The 21020-nt window shown below is 39.4% G+C and overlaps 1 protein-coding gene across 13 annotated transcripts in view; it reads left to right on the top strand.

Moving 5' to 3' along the window:
- LOC106505748 (uncharacterized) overlaps nucleotides 1–21020 on the top strand; it is a 1225997-nt gene that overhangs the window by 106919 nt on the left and 1098058 nt on the right. The window contains exon 2 of one of the 13 annotated variants that reach the window (XR_014824366.1): nucleotides 2721–3054. The exons of the other annotated variants lie outside the window; for them this stretch is intronic. The gene's annotated coding sequence lies outside the window, so the exon portion shown is untranslated. The remainder of the gene's footprint in view (nucleotides 1–2720; nucleotides 3055–21020) is intronic. 13 annotated transcript variants of the gene reach the window in all.

Here is a 21020-nt window from a genome sequence, read left to right on the forward strand (position 1 = left end):
TTGTTATTTCTACTAGAACCATAACTGAATCTTTAGGAGGCCAGGCCACCTTTCTCACAGGCCAGTTGCTTCTAGGGATGGGTGACAAGACCATTGAGTACCATGGACATGAATCCGTTGCTATACTTTTTGACTGTGAAATGAATTGATTAGTTTGAAGCTATTTGTATGGAATGCTATAAAGTTGAATAAGGCAATCCACCAGTCCACAGATGATGTGTTCAAGAGGTATTGCAAGCAGAGAGGACAGATCAGTATCCAAAATTAGTGCTTATTCCGACAAAGATGATTTCGGCCCCTTCATTATGGAAAGGGTCCAGTGTGACTGATGGCTGAATTGGCCCCCTTCCCCACCAACTGGTGCCATTCCACTAATGTCAGCTTGAGCACCTGGTAGTGCTTACCAGATCACTGGTAGCCAGATAATGGTTGGTAACGGAAATCCATATTGTTGGGCCTATAAGCCACCTCTATTCCTCATGTTCTGTCTTGTGTACACGAACCTATTGATGAAGTACCTGAGTATTTGGAGAAAGAAACTGACAGATAGCCAATGCATAGGCTTTCTTTTGTACCTGATTATTGAGAGCTCTGTCTATAGCATACGCCTTCATGAGCATTTATGTAACACTCAAATTCCTATAAATATCCTCATGCTCTGTGCCAGTTTAAGAGGTCTATCTACATACTACTTTGCAGACAGTCTTTCAATCCTTTATTTCCATGTCCCTGATGATCCAGCCAAACCATTTGTCATTACCCATGATTAGAAGCAAGGTAGGTCTATCCGTATCTTGGGCCATCTCTCAGTCCAGTCAAAATGGATATTATGATATACTGCTTAAAGTTTTTCTCACTGAGAGGATTTCTCTTCCCCAGTGTTTTTGTTTTGTTTTTAAAGCACATCCCCAAATGTGGCTATAGTGCTATATTCCTAGTTTGCCAGTATAATGAGCAAAACCATCTGTAAACCAGACCCTCCCTCAGTCATTTGTTCACAGGCAGATCTCCATTAAAAACCTCACGTTGGATGAGGGAAGGATGGCAGTCTAGCAGAAGAATGCCATAAAGTCCTGAGCCATCAGCACATGTAACTTTATTATTCCTTTGGGATCTGTGTGAACCTGATTTTACACATACCACTTCCACTGGGCGATGAAGTGTTGCTGTTTCTGCTTAATTTTGTGACCTAATGAATCAGATAACACCCTGTCAGTTATGGGCAGCCCAAGTCGTGGGGCCAGGGGTTCATTCTCTATAAGGTCCAATAGCAAGGCAGGAACAGTTTCTCAAAGGAAGATGACAGCTCTTTACTTCACATCCTCAGGGCGTGCACCATGGTCATCTGTTTTGGGTTTGCAATGGGCTCCGTATAGGATCCCTACTTACCACAGAAACATTAGTTGCTATTGGATCTGCTGGGTCATAGGGCCCATGTAGCAGTATAACTTGTGCTGGAGTAGTTTATAGTCTACATCCTGACTAGTTGTAGAGCCTTCTTTTACTTGATCACCATTCAAATCTGGCTGCATTATGAGTTATATATTGAATTGGTCAGAGCAACACACTCAAATGTGCCATATGTTTCCTCAAAAATGCAGAGGCCCATCAAATGGTGAAAATTGTTGTTGGTTATAGTTGGTGCAACAATTTTTCTTTCACTTTGGAGGGAATTCCCAGTATCACCCAGAATTTTGAATCCCTAGAAACCTCATCCATGTAGCTAGCTCCTAGATTTTATGGGTTGTTTCTTCTACTGTGTGATAAATGTGTGTCTTAGACATCTAATGTAATACATGCTTCTATTATTCATCAGTTTCAAAGATCATGACATCCTCTTTGCATTGAGCCAGTTTTATCTCTTGTGGGATCAAGGTCCCTTTAGACTAGATTATGTCCAGAGACGTGATATTGCCTTGGGATGGTGAAGGTGTCTCTGGTAGTCCTTTAATTTTTAAACTGATATAAAGTAAAATGGAAATATAGGGCCATCCTGTAGAAGATTGGACTTGGGCATGGGAGGTAATGCAAAAATAATTGGGATAAAGTTCTTCACTATTAATAAAATGTGGGAATATGTGGTAGGCAGTGTAGTAATTGGGGGCAGGCATGGAAAAACTTGAAAAAATTTATCAAGATATTTTTACTGGTTTTTAATTTAGAAAGGTACATTATATAACTTTTGTGCCATTCTTTGCTCATTATAAAACACTGTTATGTCTCTTGAAGATTATTTAGAGGATATGTGAAATAATAATGAAAAAACAGGCTCTATAAATAATACAAAGTCATTGATGTTTACTTTAGTTCTCATAATGGACTTGTACATAAAATAGTCAGGCTAGGAGTTCCCTGGTGGCCTCAGCGGTTAAGGATATGGCATTGTCACTGCTATGACTCTGGTCTCTACTGTGGCATGGGTTCTAACCCTGGCCTGAGAACTTCCACATGCCACGGGTGTGGCCAAAAAAAAAAAAAAAAAAGTCAGACTAAAACTTATTCCTATTGTGTAGATAAGGAAAGTGACTTTCTGGTTTTAGGTAGTTTGTCTGAATTCGCACAGCTGATCAGTAGTAGAGTTTCAGATCAAAACCAGCTATATAGATGGATATGTTGATATAGGTGCTATTTTTAGGATATGTGTGTATGTTTGCATAATTTAAATATTAATTTACATATTCTTTATCTTCTCTTTTCATCCTCCCCAAACCCTATCCCAGAGGGGTTAGAAGCAGAGAGAAGGAGACACTCTTTAAGACTGAAGTAGAATGGTGGTCTTCAGTTTGTTTTTCATATAGCAGAGATGCGTGCCTAGCTCCCTTGAAGCATCCTGGGGAAGAACTTGGAGAAAAATGAGTCTTTGGTTCATCTAGAGAGAATGGACATTAGACTCAGGGGCTTTCAGCCCTGGAAAAGGATTCCATGCTGAGCTCAGCAGGAATCAGCAGAGCTGTCTATACTTAAGGGAGTGTGAGAGCTTCGGACAGTGAGCACATGGATGGGGATCAGTGTGGATTGAAGACAGGAGGGCTTCAGCCAAATGACACAACCTGGGTAAGTTCCTAGGGGCTTTCTTACAATGCTGAGAGGCCCAGTGAGGACTTATCCTCAAATCTTTTTTAATTTTGGAATCAAATGAAATATTATGACATTTCGCATAAACCTTTTTTTATGGACTAAAAGTCATACCTCCTACTTATATATTTGTTTTGGGAGTAAAGAAGGCAAAAACAGGGTGGTAGTAATGATAGAGCTGTGACTCTGGGTATTAGAGAGCTTGAAAATTTGCTTCATATCACCAAGGAAAAGGAATGGCCTAATATCACTATCAACCCAAAGTGTTTTCAGTTTATTATTGGTATGTGCCAGTGGCTGATTTACTTGGCTCTTTGGAAGAGAGTGGTAATGAGACCAACGTCAGGGTTCTCATTTCCATACAGGCAAATATACTTGGTGAAAGAGAGCTTTAGCTTCGGTCACCACAGATTAAATTCCTAACCTGCACCAGCTGCCTTAGATACGCTGTGGGGTTATGAGAGGTCAGGTAAGAGGGTGTGGATGAGTCAGCAGAAAACCTCACCACCTCTGAGGGTGTGAGTTCACAACAGAGGTCCTGTAGATATCCCTGAGATTTTGTGTGCATGCTTATGAAGGAGAAAACATACTGCTGCCCTTGAGCTAATTCACAGAAAATGAGTAGATCAAACCAAGTCCCTCTAGTGCCTGAACAGAATCTGAGAGGGCAAAAGGCTCTGTCATTAGTTGAGTTAGTGCCATATCTGAGCTATGCTTAACATTTCACTCTTAATAAACAGATATTATGGTGTAATTTACAAAAATAATAGATTTTAAGAAGAATTTTAAAAATTCTGCAAAATGAAGATGAGGATTTTAGGGTTACATTTTAAATAAAAATTCTGAAAAAGAAACCATAATTAGAAAATATTTATATAGGTCTTTTTATTGTGTAATTTATATATAACACACCAGTCTTAAGGGTGTAGTGCAATGAATTGTATATATCCATGTAATCACCACTCAAAATAAGATACAGAACATTTCCATCATCCCGGAAAGTTCCTTTCTGTTCTTTATCAGTCAGTTTCTTATCTGCTCTCCCAGTGACTGCTGTTCTGTCAATATAAATTATTTTTGCCTTTTCTCGAACTTCACGTAGATGTAATCAGTCAATATGTACTTTTATGTGTCTGGCATTTTTCACTCAACTTAAGTTTTTTTGAGGTTTATGCATGTTGTTACATTGTATCTGAAGTTTATTCCTTTTTATTTTGGTATAAAGTTACTACAATTTGTCCATAGTCCTGTTGATGAATATTTAAGTTGTTTCTTGTTTTCATCTATTAGGACTAAGACTGGTAGAAACATCTTCCCAAGATTCTTAAAATTCATGTTTAAGTACCCATTTTTCATATGCAATCTCTGAGAGCAGAAAAAGTTCTTTATAGTAAATCCTACAAACTTTTTTTTAATTACTCAAATGAATTTATCACATCTGTAGTTGTATAATGATCATAACAATCTGATTTCACAGGATTTCCATCAGTTCCTTCACTTTGCTTTGATTTTCTTGAATTGTTATCAAGATCCAAGAGTTTTAAAAAGCTGTTTTCTCAGGTGACTGTTAAGTTATAGGCACAGTACTGAGAAGGACAAAACAAAGAGAGTAGGTTTCCTGCACCCAGGTTTGTATCAACTTCAGCTTCTCTGGAGGTACCTAGTTAAGTCAGACCCATATGTTTTTCCATTCTGCTTTCCAAAGCCTCTCCTGTTTGCCAATATGAATTCATTCAGTTTGTTTGTTTATTCAACAATAATTTGTCAGGCTTTTTCAATATATTTGTTGGGCTTGTGCTAGGCTCTACATTCATGATGGCAAGGGTTATGTTTGGATAAGAACCCAAACAATAATGTTTGCTGTGCCTAGCTCAATGCCTAGCACATGATGGAAACTAAATGGGTATTTTTGAATGAAGGAAGGAGCTTTCAGTTTAGTGTGGAGATTGTCCTGAATACAAATAACTGGTGTGTCGGAAGTATGGAGAAGGTATTGTGGAAGTATCAAGATTATAAATACGTGTTCTTGTTTTTACCTGAGCCAACACTTTCTTTGTTGGACTGTAATTTGTCTATTTATGGCTTTCTCCCCCATTTCATAGTAGAACAGAGACTGTTTCCTATTAGTCTTTGTATCTCTAGCAATCAATCCATGGCCTGGCACTCAGAAGGGATTGACTAATTCTATCTAGGTTTGCCAAAAAAATTAATCGGGAGAGGGGCCATTTGGGATGGGCCTTGGAGAGGAGATCCTGGTGATAGAGGGTGGTGGGGGATGGTATTCCAGAAAACAAGAAACTGTGCTCCTTTGGGTCCTAATTGTTTTCTCTCTTAAAGAATGTTCCCATTTAATTTCCTGAATCACCATCATGATTTTGAATCCCTTTTAGCAATTCAGTTTTTAATTAACTTTTTAAAAGCATTTACTACATACATAGCAAAATGGTCCTGAGCCAAGATTTTTTTCTCACATAAGATTATGTTCTTGTCATTTCTTTAAACAGTTATTCTGTTGAATGCCTTGAATACAAAAAGAATATGACAAAAACAAAATAGTTGCCTAACATTTCAATAGAAGTTCTTATCCTGAATAGAATGAATAAAGGGAATTATTATTATGATTTTTAGGCATTCCAGGTAGAATGATCTGTTTTTCAAGTAATTAAAAAAATTAAAGGGTTTCTTTTTCATAATTGATAATCAAATCCAGCTAACCTAATTTATTGTTGAAGAGGATGCATTCCATTGGTTTAAAGAGAATATTAACAAAGAAATTAGAATCTTTTTATTTCATTGACTATGCAAGTGGAAACTGTGCATAAGGATTCAGGAAGAGTGTTTCAGCATTACTTTTTTTTCCCTTCACACTTACAGGCTTTGAGTAAATTGCAGAGGAAACTCCTCTGATTGAATGTTGGAGGTCATCTTTTGGTACGCATGGCACAAAATGATTCTAGGCATTATGAATTCTAAGATGTAAATTACAGGAGCTTTGAAGACAGGAGTGATTCTCCTAGGCAATGCATTGCATAGTGGAGCAGAGTGGAAATGTCATCATTTATGTTTTATTTCAGAGAAGATCATCTCCACAATTCTTTCTTTTCCTACTTTAGCAGATTTTGACATAAAAGAAATTTTACATTCTTTTTAGATATAATGTGGAAGTCTGATATTTCAAAATTTAGAATAAAACTTTCTGTGCTTTTAATAAGATCTTAAAGCATTTAAGAAGCATTAATTAAGCTTTACAAACCAACTGTAAGATGATTTGATCAATTCAAAAGTAGTCATAAAGTCTGTACTCAACTTTCAATTACTGTATGTCTCAGTGGAGAAAAAGCACAGCTAATCCAAATTACAGATAATACCCAAAACATTTCTATTCAATGAACAATGACATACATATTTTTAAAAATATATATAGTTAGTCCAAAATCCTTTATATTTGATCTTAGCATGCATTATGATTTGTGTGTGTGTGCGCGAAACCATATGAAAACATACAATCATGATGATGCTTTAATTAAATGAAGCCTACAGTGAATTTGGTCTCTTTGTATATATGCTGATTACGGGAAGGGAGAAATATCTTTGTGTCAGGTTACTTGTCAGAAATGGTCCAGAGATGTGAGTTTTTGCCTGTCTGTAATCTGCAGAATGAAATCATCTATGTAAGTTTGCATTTTGAGACAGGAGAGTTCTCCTCCTGGACCAACTTATTTGATAGCTAAAAAAATGAGGCCTACTATAGTGACAAATGACTTGTTAGCTATGGTTAATAATGTTATTATTTATAATAGAGAGGAAGGAGAGAAGGAAGCAAATTTTTCACAATTAAAGAATGTTTGAGTAAATTCTGGCTTATCAACCTCATGTCATTCCACTGACTAAAAAATTATAACTACATGGCAATAGTCTCAACTGAGACGTGGCTTCTTCTAGGCCAGGACTCTCCATTTGCCATATCTGGTTGGCTGCTGCTTCTGCATTCTACTCGTGAGCATATTTATATGCTTCATTGTATTTCCTCTGAGAAATCCTATGCTCTTTGACAGCTGGGACCATGGCATTATTATTTATTATTTAATTTCCAGATCTTAGCCAATCAGGCCCATGATTACCACTCACTAAATACTAATTTCAGTCAAATAGAATATTATTAGTACAAAAAAGGAAAATCAGTAAAAAATACTCACAGCTACGAGCGCAGTCAGCTGTTCTTAGGTGTTCTCCCTTTCTATACCCACCCCCTTCCACATTTAGCCCTGACTCTTTCCTAGCTGCATTAGTTGTTTGTTGTCCAAGCACCATACTGAATGACTTAGGGGGGCAAGATGCGGGGCTGTCCCAGATAACATACAAAGCACGCATGGCATTTAGATATAGTAGTTTTGATGGAGAAGCAACTTTCTGATACAAGAAATAAAACACGGAACATTCAGCTTTCAAAAAAGAATCAATGATTGAATGTGCTTAAAAGACATTCTCACCCCACGGCTGAGCCTCACCTCAAACCTAAGCAAATCAAACCTCTTCAATGACCTCTAGAGAGTGACACAGGTGACAAGGTTAGTGGTTACACCAGGGTGCAAGTTTTTCCTGATCCTTACAGCAGTGCCTTCTGAGGGCCCCGTTGTCTTAACCAGCTCAGGCTGCCACAACACATTACCATAGACTGGGTGACTTGAACAGCAGGCATTTATTAGTCACAGTTTTGACAGCTCTGGAAGCTGAGAAGTCCAAGAAGATGTAAAACCATCTTCAAAACGCAGATTCATTGTTGGGTGGGGACCTACTTCCTGAATTGCAGACAGACATCTCTTCACCATATCAGAGAGAAAGCGACAGGAGAGGGAGAGACAGAGATCTCCATCATGCAGACTATACCCTCGTGGCCTCATGTGAAACTAATTGACTGTATCTCCAAATACATCACAATCACAATGGAGGCTAGGACTTCACCATAGGAATTTGAGAGGGGACACATTTGAATTTGGTATCTGGAGTGTTCACCTGATAACAAGTCCTCTACCACTTGACTAGGGCTTCAAGGGACCTTATAGCATCCTGACTTTTTCCTTCCCTGCATTTACCACTGTTTGTGTGATTGCATTTTATTTTTTGCTCCTGTTCCCATGTAGGCAAACACCATGTATTTTTATCTTGTTTTGTCGTTGCTACTCTATCTTCAGACTTAGCACAATGTTTGGCACATAATCTGTGTGTGTATATATTTTTTGACTGGGTACATAAATACATTTGAGCGCATTGCATGCATTCCAGTGGGACAGAGTTAACAGGTCAAGTAATCAGATTAATAATGGAGAAGAAGGCAAAAGTGTAGTTATCAAATGAAGGTGGGTTGGTGCTATAAAAGTAAGCTACAGATGCTGAGACTCAGAATCCAGGGTCAAAGTTACTTGTCTCTCCTGCCAAAAGTAATATTAGGTCCTGGGGCTTTTGGATTCGGGCTGAGCAGAGGTGTCCATAGGTGCTCTCAGCAGCATGGAGAGGTCTTGGGGGTGTGTTGTCAGGAAGCAACAGAGGGCTGACATAGTGTGTTTTTAATGTACTTGGCTCATTTTGTTGCTTGAAACCTAGAAGGCAATTATAGATTTCTCAGAGTAAAAAGTGTACGCAAGATTTTTTCCTCCTCTTCCCTACCTAAATTATTTGGTCCAGCCTGGATTATGATATCTGAAGTCAAGGAAACGCCAGCAATCATCTGAAAACATATCACCACCACACCCATCCCTACTTCTCAAAACAACTTTCATGTTCTTTTGGCCTGCTATATATTTACACACACACACACACACACACACACACTCACTCACTGTGTGGAAACCTATAGGTTTGTGCACAAAAAAGCACACTGAGAAAGCAATAATTAAGGTCCTATCCTCTTCTTTGGGCAGGACTCATAAAAGAGTGGTTTCTGTTTCTACAGTAGAAAGTTGTGGTTGAGGCCTGATAGAGTTCTTCTACAACCCCCTGTCCAGAGGTGAATCATGCATCATTTAGATCACCCTCACATTCGGTGACTGAGGGATCTCACGTTGTCCTCTGTACCCTTACTTTTGGCTAATGTTCAGCCATGTCGCTCAGATTCTCTCATTCACAGGAAGGCCGGTGCTGTCTTCCAATCAAGTTCTTTCTCCAATAAACCACTCTGCTTAGGGCTTACCCTCATGAGATAAAACTGGCAAGCCTAAAAATAGAAACCACAAATCCTGCCTGCCAATCCTGCATTCTAACCTCTAATCCACTTGTAGCAAGGACAAATATTTTCAGGAAAATAAAACGACACTGCATGGAACACAGGGACACAATTGCTCCTGTTGTCAGATCTTCCACTCAAAAGCCTAGAAATAAGGGGCTGGATTCCACTCTCCCCTCCTTGGTCACCATATACCTAGTTTCAACCTTCCTCTAATTTCTTATACAACCTGAGTTACCAAAGCAAATGAAGAAAAGATGAAATGAGGACACAGGCAGGAGGGGGAGAGACACAGAATTTCATCATTGTTACAACTTACTTAATGGTGGGAATTTGTCTTTTGTGTTTCAGTACAAGGCAAAGAGCCTAGTAGAAGTTCAGGGTTAGATTAATAGGACTTTCACGTTTGTCAAATGGGAAGTTGACTAAGTTAACTAAGTGACTGGATTTGAGGACCTGAGGCAGCCTGAGTGGAAAGTATCCTCAGAAAACCTAAGTGTGAGTCCCATCTCACCATTGCCACTCATATCTGGTTCAAAGGGACAAACTATTTCATGCCCTAAGGCTTAGAGCTCTTATCTCTAAAACAGCATTTCGAGTAATAGCCTTTTTTGCTGCACAGAGCTGTTTTGAGGCTCCATGAGAGAAAATATATAGGAAATGCTGTGTAAACTCTTAATCTATCTATAAGTATGAGGAATTATTATCACTGCACACAAATCCACTTATTGTTTCTGATTGGCTGTACACATAATTCAAATTCTCCAGGAAATAGCTCAGTCTTTATTTCTAGCTGTGTGGTATGCAGCTTCTAAACAGTTCTACTCAGACCTCGCCTCTTAACCTTTAGTCTTGAGGGTCTACAGAGACCTTTGGCTCTCAGTTAACTGTTACATCCCAAGCCAGCTGCAGGGCAGAAATTCCTGGTTTGATTTGTGTTTTAACCAGCTCAGCCGTTTTGTGGCTTGGCCACTGAAGTGCTCTCACAAAGACACAGACCAGAGTGGACTCAAACATGAACTCTGGTGAGAGATGAGTTCTGAGAGGAATCTAATTCAACAAAGGAGATATGTAAACAGGACTCAGGAAGCTGTGGCCACAGTCTTCTCTTAGGAGGCTTTAACTTTCTCAGTTTTGAAATACCGTGTTTGTTTCGCTGTGTGGTGAATGTCAGTATATTAACATTGTACTTTGAGATTTCTCAGCTGGCAGTGTGATAAAATTTAAAATATTATTCTCATTTAGTATCGTTTTAGAATTTTCATGGCATTAATGAAACTAATGAGAAACAACTTATGCTATTGGGAAGGGAGAGTGAGTGTTTTCAGCTGAGTTTTGGCATGGTTCAGTCTTTAAATGCATGACAATGGATTTATTATTGAAGAAATAAAGAGATTGGGCAGAATCAGCAGTTGATCATTGGAAGACAGTCATTTACTTTTTTTTTTTTTTACAGATAATAAGTAGTTTCTTGTGTATCTTTCTAATATTTTTATGCACATTATAAGAAAATACAAATAAATCTTCATATTTTTCCCCTGGACTTCTCAAAAGGTAGACCATCCAGTCTTTTATGTCAGAAAGCTTATAGCCCATGTTTAAATAATAATAAAAAGACACAACTATTAAGAGGGTAGATATTTTAGGTCTAGACTTTTACTGGTTGTAATGTTTGAATGTGAGAGTCCTCGTGGTTACAGATAGAAGCCTTGCTATAGTAGTCGCTAGTTAGTTTTTCCTTGGTTCCCAGAGGCTGCTGAATAATACACATTTGCTTGACCTGCAGTGAAAATAGAATAAGAGAAAGAAGAAAATGTGAAGTGGAACAGTGTGGTTGGGAAATTTCCACACCTTTATCCTTGGGGAAAAAAAAAAAAAGAAAAAACCTCTCTTATAAGTAAGGCTAAAGAGAATATTAAATGCATACAGTATGAGTCAAAGAAAATCATATTAACATTTATTCATCAAAGTGGATCGTTGGTCTCATCTGCATATGTGAAATTTATGGGTGACAGCCTGAACTCTCTGTCAGGGCATAGTCATATCAAACCGCAAGTGTCTGAATCCTTATTGCTTAAGTGCCTAGTTTCTAGGGTGTTTTGTTTCTGTTTTTCTTTTTAATTCTTCTTGTTTTGGCCCTTGAGAATCCAAAGAATGATTTCTTAACAAAAAATAAGACTAGCCAATAAATGAAAAATTAGGAAATTCCTCCATGATTTGGACAAGATTTGAAATTTTTTTTGTCTTCTCTAAGAAGATTTAATTTAGGAGTATGAACCAAGAAAAATTACAACATCATGCTCTGACCAGCTTGCTTCAGATAATGGCTTGTGTGACCAATGGATGTCTTGGGGGAAGGGAAATTCACAGAGAGCAATGAGGAACTTCTCTGTCATCTCAGGGTTTCACAATAAACACAGGAAACATTTGTAGCTGGCCCTCCGTTAGCCCAAAAGATTAGCTAATCCCTTATTTCACCATAAAATGCATTTTCAGCACAAGGTTCCTGAACTGCCAGCAAAGACTCATCGTGGCAGGCTCACAGTCCTCCTGGATGACAGTTGAAAGATGCTTTACCCTGTTCATGCAGACCCGGGCAGTTAGGAACCTGCCCAGGGGATATGTCTGGTGGACCAGAGTCTCTCCATAGCCCACCAATCAAGCTAGCTGATTCCCATGTCAAGCATGCCCTGGGAATTCTGCAACAGTGTTCTTAGAGTAATATCAGATTCCTGAAGCCCAGAGATGGATTAACTGTCCAGGTGCTCCAGCCAAATTCCGATTCAAATTAATACATCCTGTCCATACAACCTTTCACCTCTGTAGAGTGGAACTGTGACCTCCTGTTGCTCAGAGAGGAAAGAAAAGAAGCTGTATTTTACCATAGTGGTTTCAGAATACCTTTACACCTAGCCTGCAGCCTGCTTCACTATTTGTGGGTTGTCCACTGGCTTTTTTTTTTTCTCTAGACATAGTCATTTATTTCAAAAATGCTTGGTGTAATTTTTGAAATTATTTTAATTTGTATAAAGAATTCATCACAGATTTATTTTGGTAGAAGAGGCTTCAGAGATTATCTAATCCAACGGTCCAATGGCCTTTTATTTTCACAGATGAAGACATGGGAAGCCCAGAGAGGTTAAGTGCCATGCTCAAGGTCACTCAGCTAGTTAGCCCTAGTAAATTTCCAGTGTGAGCACAAGGTGAATTCCTAAACTGTTCCCATGGGTTCCATGTTTCCACAGCTCCTCATTAAGCAAAGCCCTGAATGAGAGAGCAGTTTTGTCACACATGCTATACACACCCAGCACTTTTTGCCTCTGAGACATTGTACGATACCTCTAAGAATGCCACAGGCCTGAGATCAGCTGGGAAGGTCAGCTGCCCACAGAGCTTCCTGTGCACTGAGTGACATGACAGCTGGAGAGTATCTATCATATTTGTCTTCCAGAACCACCCCCCCCCACAACTAAGCTGGAATTTAGCATAGGCTCCAAATCGCAAATAGGACCAAATTCACTTTCTTTACTCATCTCGCACCACAAGGCTCTCTATATAAGATAGAAAAATATAAAATAAGCACTAGCAACAATTACAGTAAAGGGAAAATTATTTTGATAGTAACATAATAAAGACAGGTCAAATTTGTACACAGAAGCAAATATTAAAAATCTCCGTTTAGTGTCTGGAGAATGGTGTTAACTTTGGCGCTGAGTTGCTAAGTGGCCTTAGCAAAGTGGGACAGATGATCTGTTATAAGGTTCAGAATATTCATAAGACTAAAAAAAAATCAATTCAAGGGAAGCATAGCTTTTACTCATAAAGAGAAGTTCTTAATACCATCCTCTCAGATATAACAGTGAATTTCATACAGCTGTGTCTCATTATATTCCTCAGTGCAAGCCAAAGGCACAACAACTCACAAATTAGAAAACATGTTTCCAGGATATTGAACGTGGGAGCAAAACAATGGATCTAAGTACACGCTGAGCTGTTTAGAAATCAGTAGATGATACGTCCTTAAGGAAATCTTCTGTAGTACTATTCCTTAAAATTGTTTTTTTGAATAATTATTGGGCAGCAAAGAGAGAAGAAATTAGTGAGTCCAGTGAAGATATTGGTTCCTGAGGCAAAGACCACTCAAGGTCCCTGTATGGTCAGGCCATTCAAGATGTCTTACTCCCTGTACATCCCCTGCTTGAGCAGGCCCTGCTTCACTCACATGAATCCTCTTAATTGTAGGGCTTAATCAGTAACTGCTTGCATACTTGCCCCCTACCACCTGCCCCAGCCTCTGCTTTCCCTGGTAACCAATAAGCCAACCTGACGTCCATTGCCCCTCTAATTGGTAGCCTCCTTCTCTCCCAAGTAGTGAAGACTGCTGCCATGTCCTGCCTGCTGTAGGCTGTGCACCATGAATTGATGTCCCAGGACTCTTTGCTTCAGACATATAAGATTCCTTGTCCAATAAACCATTAAGTCTCTGTCACTGTATCAGGGTTGTTTCTTTGGTCTCAAAGCTGGGCAACTACAAGGCTTGCAGGCCTGTGCCATGCAGCCCAGTAGTCCCCAGTGTCCATGTTCCCTGCTTCTCTTTGTACCTCAGCTAGAGTACATTTCCCAGTCACATTTATCGTAGGTATGAACATGTGACTGAACTTGCCTGGTCCACTCTTGCTCCATTCTCCCTCTGTTTTCCCATATACCCTTTAAACCCAGAGGACTCCAAGGATCTTGAGGCAGAGCTACAGGATGGAAGGAGCCTGGGCCCCTGATTGACTGCGAAGAGCAGGGTCTATAGTGGACTCTGATATGGGCAATAAATAAACTTTTAATGTATTTATTAAGTTTGGGGGTTTCTTTATCTCAGCAGCTAGTATTATATTAAATAATATAATCTTCAAACCTTTCAAAGGTATTGAGGAAGATGCCTTCAGTAGCTCCATGATCCAGTCGCTCCTCGTTACATTAAAAAAACAACTGCCCAAAAGACTTTTTTCAAGGCCATGTCATTTCATTTCCATTAGGCTTTAGGAAACTGACTAGCTATGGGAATCAGACTGCCTGAGCTTGAACCTTAACTTTTCCATCTATGTGCCTTGGGCAAGTTACCTGACTTCCCTAAGCCTCAGAGGCCCCACCTATAACATGGGGATAGTAATCAGACCTGCTCTCAGAGTGGTTGGACCGAGAAAATGCTCAGCTGGGATTTGGCATCTAGCACACACCTGATTACTCTTAGCTAGTAATGTTGCTGTTCTTTGGAAATGTGTACTCATTTGTTGGTTTACATGAGGAAGGCCCAGGGCAGGACAAGCCCAGTCTGTGCACAGCTGGCTTGGTTTCTAGCAGAAAAGTATACAGGCTCTCCTCCTCCCCACCCCACCTTCTTCCCTGTCCCCTGCTTTGTTAAGCCCATGCAACCTTCAGACATTGAAGCAGGCTGTCACAATCTGAGACCTGTTCAATACATCTGAAATCTCCCAGAAACTTTCATGTGATCCTTCAGGAAAAAGAGTATGAAATAACAGTAATAATAATCCCTGATAATGAGTACAGACTTTTGAGCATATATATATATAATTCGAAAAGTCTGTGATTCTGTCAGAGAATGTTTTGATGTTGAAAATGTCTTACAGTATTCCTTGATAAGGCATGGAAAGATAATTTCTGGATCTTCTAGAAAGATCATTTTACAAAAATAGGCATTTTTGTATTGAAACAGGAAATAACTCAATTTCTGCACTAGGTAAATCTTTCTTGAGGTTTTTAGTATCTTTTTCTTCCTTGCCCCTGACTGGAAACATAAACATACCTAGAGTCTTGGCTAATAATAACATCAAGATGTGTACAGACCTGGCCTTCCTCAACAGCCTGCTGAGTTATTTGTGTTGGAAAAGATTTTTATCATAAGTACATTTCTTCTCTTGCTGTCACATGATGCACCATTGAATTTCCCATCACACAAACGTTCTAATCTCATTTACAGTCACAGAGGTTGAAAATAGATAATTAATCAGCATTCAAGTACCTCACAATCTGTAAAGTAGACCAGATATGGCTGGACTGGCAGCAATGTGGAGCGTTGCAGGGGCTCTGGAATGGGGGCTAGTCAGCTGTCAATGAGTCCTATGACTTTCCACAGCTCCTGGATTCCTCTGTCATTCAAAGAAATTGGGTTTGTTTCTCTCAGTATCTCTCCATTCCTCATGCAGTAGGATGAGCACCATGGTTATAAATATTTCAGCTGAATTTACAATATTGTCTTCATTCATGAAGCAAGACAGACCAGGGTCACATGTGGCTTTTTCTAAACCTAGGATACATATACTGGGAGGGCTGCCAGTTCCCTTGTTCTTAATCCCCTTCAGTTCTACCAAATGCTTCTAGAGCAACGAGTTATACAGGAGTTGACCTGGGCTACTTTACTCCTGTTTCTTCCTCCCTTCCTTCTTCTCCTTTCCTCCCCTTTGCTCTCTCTTTTCATTCATTCATTTTTACATTTAATTCCCATAGCACTAAATGAAACTTCTCTTCTGAGAATGTTAGGCAAGTATTGAACTGATCAAGTGACTAAATATAGCTTTAAGACCTGACTTTGAGCTCCTCACCAGTTCCTTAAATGAATTTAGAATCTAGGTATTAAGTTCATCTGACTGGTGGACAATTGACTCATTAATAGTTAGTCTTTGTCATAGGATTCCCCTTCATTCACCACTTCTGTTTGGTGAGTGTAATTGGAAACAAAGGGGCACCTGAGGATGAATTTAGAGAACTAGAGGCATCTTTACATTTGCAAGATGCTGACAAACAGAAAAATGCAAATTGAAGACAAATGAGGTGATTTAGAAAGTTCCAGTTCTTTGACTCAAAGAAGATGAGGCTTTACCAAGCAAAGTGCAAGGGTGGAGCTGTGTTTCCTGTTCAAGAACTGGCTGAGTCGTGTCACCTACGTGCCATCTGAAAGACTGTTTCATTGCAGCAGGAGCCCTGTGAAGCAGGCAAGACCCAGCCTGACCAAACAGTACGTGACAACCCCCCCCCCGCCCCTGCCCCAAACTCAGGTGCATGTAAATCTTAACTGTAATTTGTCTCCAAGCCCATGTGATTTCTGTAACAGGTTCGGTGTCATGTGCTACTTGCTAGTTTTATTATTTGGAGAATAGGTGGTAAACTGATAGCCAAGTGCTAAAGTACAACTGTACTCCCTCACTCAGTGCCATGTATTATAGGAGGTGCTTGGGGTTGCAGGGGGCTGAATGTCCTGGTACTCTAGGTTTTGGTGCTGTTGTTGTCCTTTCTGTTTAGCCATCAATGGTGGCAGAGGTTATTGGATAGGCCTTGGCCAGCTCTCTAGGGCTGCTGCTTTGCCCAGTGACTGTATCTTTCCTGTTAGCATGCTGATCATACTTGGAAATTATGAGTCAGTGAAATGTAGCCGTGGGCAGTGGGGGTGGGTAGATTACCAGGGAAAGTGCAGCCAAAACTTCCTGTACCAACTCAGGGTCATTATCTTTGGGGAAAGATAGGGACTCACTCTGGCGACAGTAACACCCCATGCTCCCCTAGCATTTGCTGTGTACAAATGGATTTAGAGACAGTATGGGGGCACACATAAAAAAGGAAACCAAATTAAAGCTGCTTTTGCAGACATCAGGGTGGAGCTTTGAGAGCCTGTTAGAATATCACTGTTATTGACACCTTCTACTTGGTATTAGTTGGTGAGACTCATTAAATATTCACAATTGTCTACTCTCATTCAACTCCTAGCAACTGCAGTTACAGTCCTATTTAAAATAATAGAGTGAGATTGGTAACATTACTGATTTAACAGGAAATTAGAAGACTTACATTCACAGAGCTTAGGTAATTGACACCAACAGCACTTTTCTTGTAATTTATGCACTCTGATTGATTTCATTCCCCAGCTAGTCCTAAAAGAATCTCTGAAGCATATTCAGCCATCAGATTACTGTGCAAAAGAATTAAATGAGTATTACCCTGCCTGCTATCTATTCCAGAGCTGGCAAAAAGTTTCCAAGTGGTTTGGAGCACAAGAGACAGTCTAGAATTATAATGCCGATATAAAAGAGTTCAGCTTCAGAGCATTTCTCTATGACAGCTGTGAATTTACATCTTCTTACTGATAACATGAACACAATTACAAATGGGTCATTTATTTTTGCTTTTAAGAGTACTTTTATAAACACATGTAGATATGTATTTCCTGGAATATCCTAAACAAAATTTGCTTACCTCTAATAGTGCTGTTATAAACGACCCCATTTCCAGATGTTCATTCAGTGTGGTATTTATATCATAAAATATAACCAGGCGTCATCCCACCTCTCACATATAATTAACAATACTGAGGACTGGATGTCTGATAAATGAGGAAGAAACCCTAAATCCATGTGTTCTACCCTAGAAATTTCATGAAACAATGGCAAAGAGAAGCAGTTAAACCTACAGTGTTCAAATACATCATTAATGTTTCTTGGTTATTTATCTAGCAGAGTAGGTATGTTGGGGATCTGTCTGCCTATTTAGCATCAAATGCCACCTGTTCCCTCATACTTTTATTCAGTCATGTGGAACAGTCCAGAATCTCTCATGCTTATCACCTGTTTTATATACCGGGGCTGCTGTGCTGGCTCTTTCTTCTCCCTGGCCCATCCTTCTTCTGCTTCTCTACCTAGTAACCACTGCTTGTCCTTCAAAACTCAGTGAAAAGGTCACCACCTCCAAAATCTTTCCATAATTCCAGTCTCTTTCAAGTCTTCCTCCTCTGTATTCCCTTGGCAGCCTGTGACTGAGCCCATCCTAACCTTTGTCACCCAACATTATTAATGTGATTCATGGGATTATCATTCCATCAGACTATAAGTTCCTTGAGGGCAGAGATTACAAGTTAATTAATTGTGAATTACAGCAGCTATAACAATACCTGACACAGAATGGTGGTTGATAAATGCTCCCCAAATTTGTGAAGGTATAATGTAGTTCTTTGAAAGGCCAAGTTTATATGTACCATTTTCAAATAAAACCTAAAATTCAGTCCTAAATATTTTTGTCACCCATACACAAATAATTACAGATGAGCACGCAGTTTCATCAGTGACCATATCTACACTGTCAAACTGATTGAATCTAAGAAATTTTAGTGATACTCAGTACATCCCAGGTAAAAATATACTCATAAAGTTCTTGGATTCTCAAGGGTACAGGAATACCCTAGGCTTGAGATTTTTCATTGTCAAGACCAGGAAACAAGGTGGCCTGGAGGTCTAGCAATGTCTGAAGTTTGGAATGGCTGCCTTCACCCTTGTAGAAGGATGGGTTTAGTACCACTCATCCATTCTCATTTCATTTTCATCCTTTTCTACTTGTTGAGGCTAGAAAGGGAAGAATTGCATTTGTCAGAATTTAATTTAGAGGTACAAGGTGCAGGTTTGTTGGAGATGGCTTGGTTATAGAGCCAGTAGCTAAGCTGTGGCCTCCTCATCCAGCAGGAGGCCTCCTGATTCAGCAGCTTCTGCACCCATGGAAACAACTTTCTCCCACGAGACAGAGGCAGTTGGTTCTAGGATTTGGGAGTTGTGCCTAAGAGATCAGCCTGGAGCAATGTTTTCTAAACTATAGGTAATAAAATCTATTTAGTGCTCTGAGACAAGCATTAAAAAAGAAAAAAAGAAAAAAGAAAGAATATAGATTAGAATAAAATAAAATGGAATAGAAAAATAGAATAGAAAAAATAGAAAAAATACTCAAGTACATTGTCCTTAGTAAAAGTTAATTTGTTTTATGCAACTGGTATTTCAGTTTCATAGGTGTGTGTACATCTAGTTATATATGTGTATTCTGTGTCTCAATTTAAAATATATTTCTAGCTATGAGTTTTAGTCACAGAAGTTCAAGAACATCTGGCCTGTAGTCTTACCTCCAGCAATTTCTTTCTTTTTTTTGTAGGTTATCTTTTCATTTTCTTGATGGTGTCCTTTACATTTTGATGAGGTCTACTTTATCTAATTTTTCTTTTTGCTTATGCTTTTAGTGTTATATCCAGAAAGCTATCATCTAATCCAAAGTCATGAAGATTTTTACCTTGTTTTATTCTAATAATTTTATAGTTCAAGCTCTTATATTTAGTATTTGATGTTTGCAGCTAGTTTTTTTTTTTTTTCTTTCTTTCTTTCTCTTTTTTTTTTTTTTTTTTAAATTGTCTTTTTTGCCTTTTCTTGAGCCGCTCCAGCGGCATATGGAGGTTCCCAGGCTAGGGGGCTAATCGGAGCTGTAGCCACCGGCCTATGCCAGAGCCACAGCAACGCAGGATCCAAGCCGTGTCTGCGACCTACACCACAGCTCAAGGCAATGCCGGATCCTTAACCTACTGAGCAAGGCAGGGAATGAATCCGAAATCTCATGGTTCCTAGTCGGATTCGTTAACCACTGCACCACGATGGGAACTCTCTTAATTTCTTCCTTTTAAAACTATCCAGGGGGTCTTTTTTTATCAGTAGAATATCTGTTCTGCTGCCTATCAAGCAGCATAAAGATATATAGATTTTCTTTCTTTTTTTAAGTTGTTAGTTGCAGAAAGAGGTACATGGCATTTTATTTCAACTGACAGCTTCCTCCTATGTTTTTAAGGGACTCCCCAATAACTTCTTTAATAAGAACAAGATAAATGTGTAAGATATGAGTACATGTTTGGGGGTTCCTGACTTTTCTTGGTTTCACAGAATGTTCTGGGGATCCTGGGGAAATTTATGCTTGAACCGTCCTAACAAACTCCTTTAGAAGTTCCTCTCTGAGCCCTCCTTGGGGAGAGGGGGCTAGAGCTAAGCCTGAGGAGATGGGTCCATATCCACATGCTTCCAGGACTCTGGGTCTCCCTGGACACAGCTCAGAAGAGAATATACCCAGAGATGGCCTGGCTCTGGGCATCCTAGGAGAGACTGACCCAGAGTAAGCATCAAGGTAGTAATAGGTGTTGGGTGAAGTTGTCTGGCAAAATATTTTTAATATGATAAAGAAGTAGAATAAAGATATGCAGCCATGTGTGGGAAAGTAAAATCCTGTGACGATCAAGACAGGAACAGGTTTAAACCCTTTCTTAATTGCTGCTCTGGGCAGAAAGTCAGCTAATGGCCCAGGATCAAAAAATTAGGTACCCCAAGAATTCTTTTGATTCTTCTTAATTAACTAAATGCTCCCTTTGTGCCAGTCTTCTGCTCAAAGGCCATCCTAACTGGGGGCCTGGTTGAGAAGAGAGATTTTTCTCTCTGTCCTTTCACATGTTTGCATTTAATATCATATACAAGTATTACCTGTTTAAAGCGAAATTAAATAGCCCCAACACTGATTCCGCAATCCATATTCTCACTGATGAATTTGTCTTTTACTTAGGTGAGAAAACTGAACAATCAAAAGACTTTCCTCAGATTCCCATAGTCAACTATACCTAAAACGGTGCCTGAAACGTAGCCAACTCCTTATATGTAGGCTGAACGACATCAAGCTTTCTGTGACCTTCCAGGCTATAGCCTGTCTTGTGAGTCTTTCCCAAACAGCCTCCACATGCTTTCCTGAGCACAGGTTGTCCATCTCTATGGACAGACACCCTAGATATTATTTAAGGTCTGTAGCGACCTCAATTAAATGAGAGTTGGAATCTTTTCTTTCATACCACATTGTGGCTCCCTCAGTAATTACACACTGCCCT

This window comes from Sus scrofa, chromosome 13 (assembly GCF_054392235.1).
Source record: "Sus scrofa isolate SSC_HxYL_T2T_F1_AM1 chromosome 13, Sscrofa_HxYL_maternal_Yorkshire_Landrace_v2.0, whole genome shotgun sequence".
Classification (NCBI taxonomy): Eukaryota; Metazoa; Chordata; class Mammalia; order Artiodactyla; family Suidae; genus Sus; species Sus scrofa.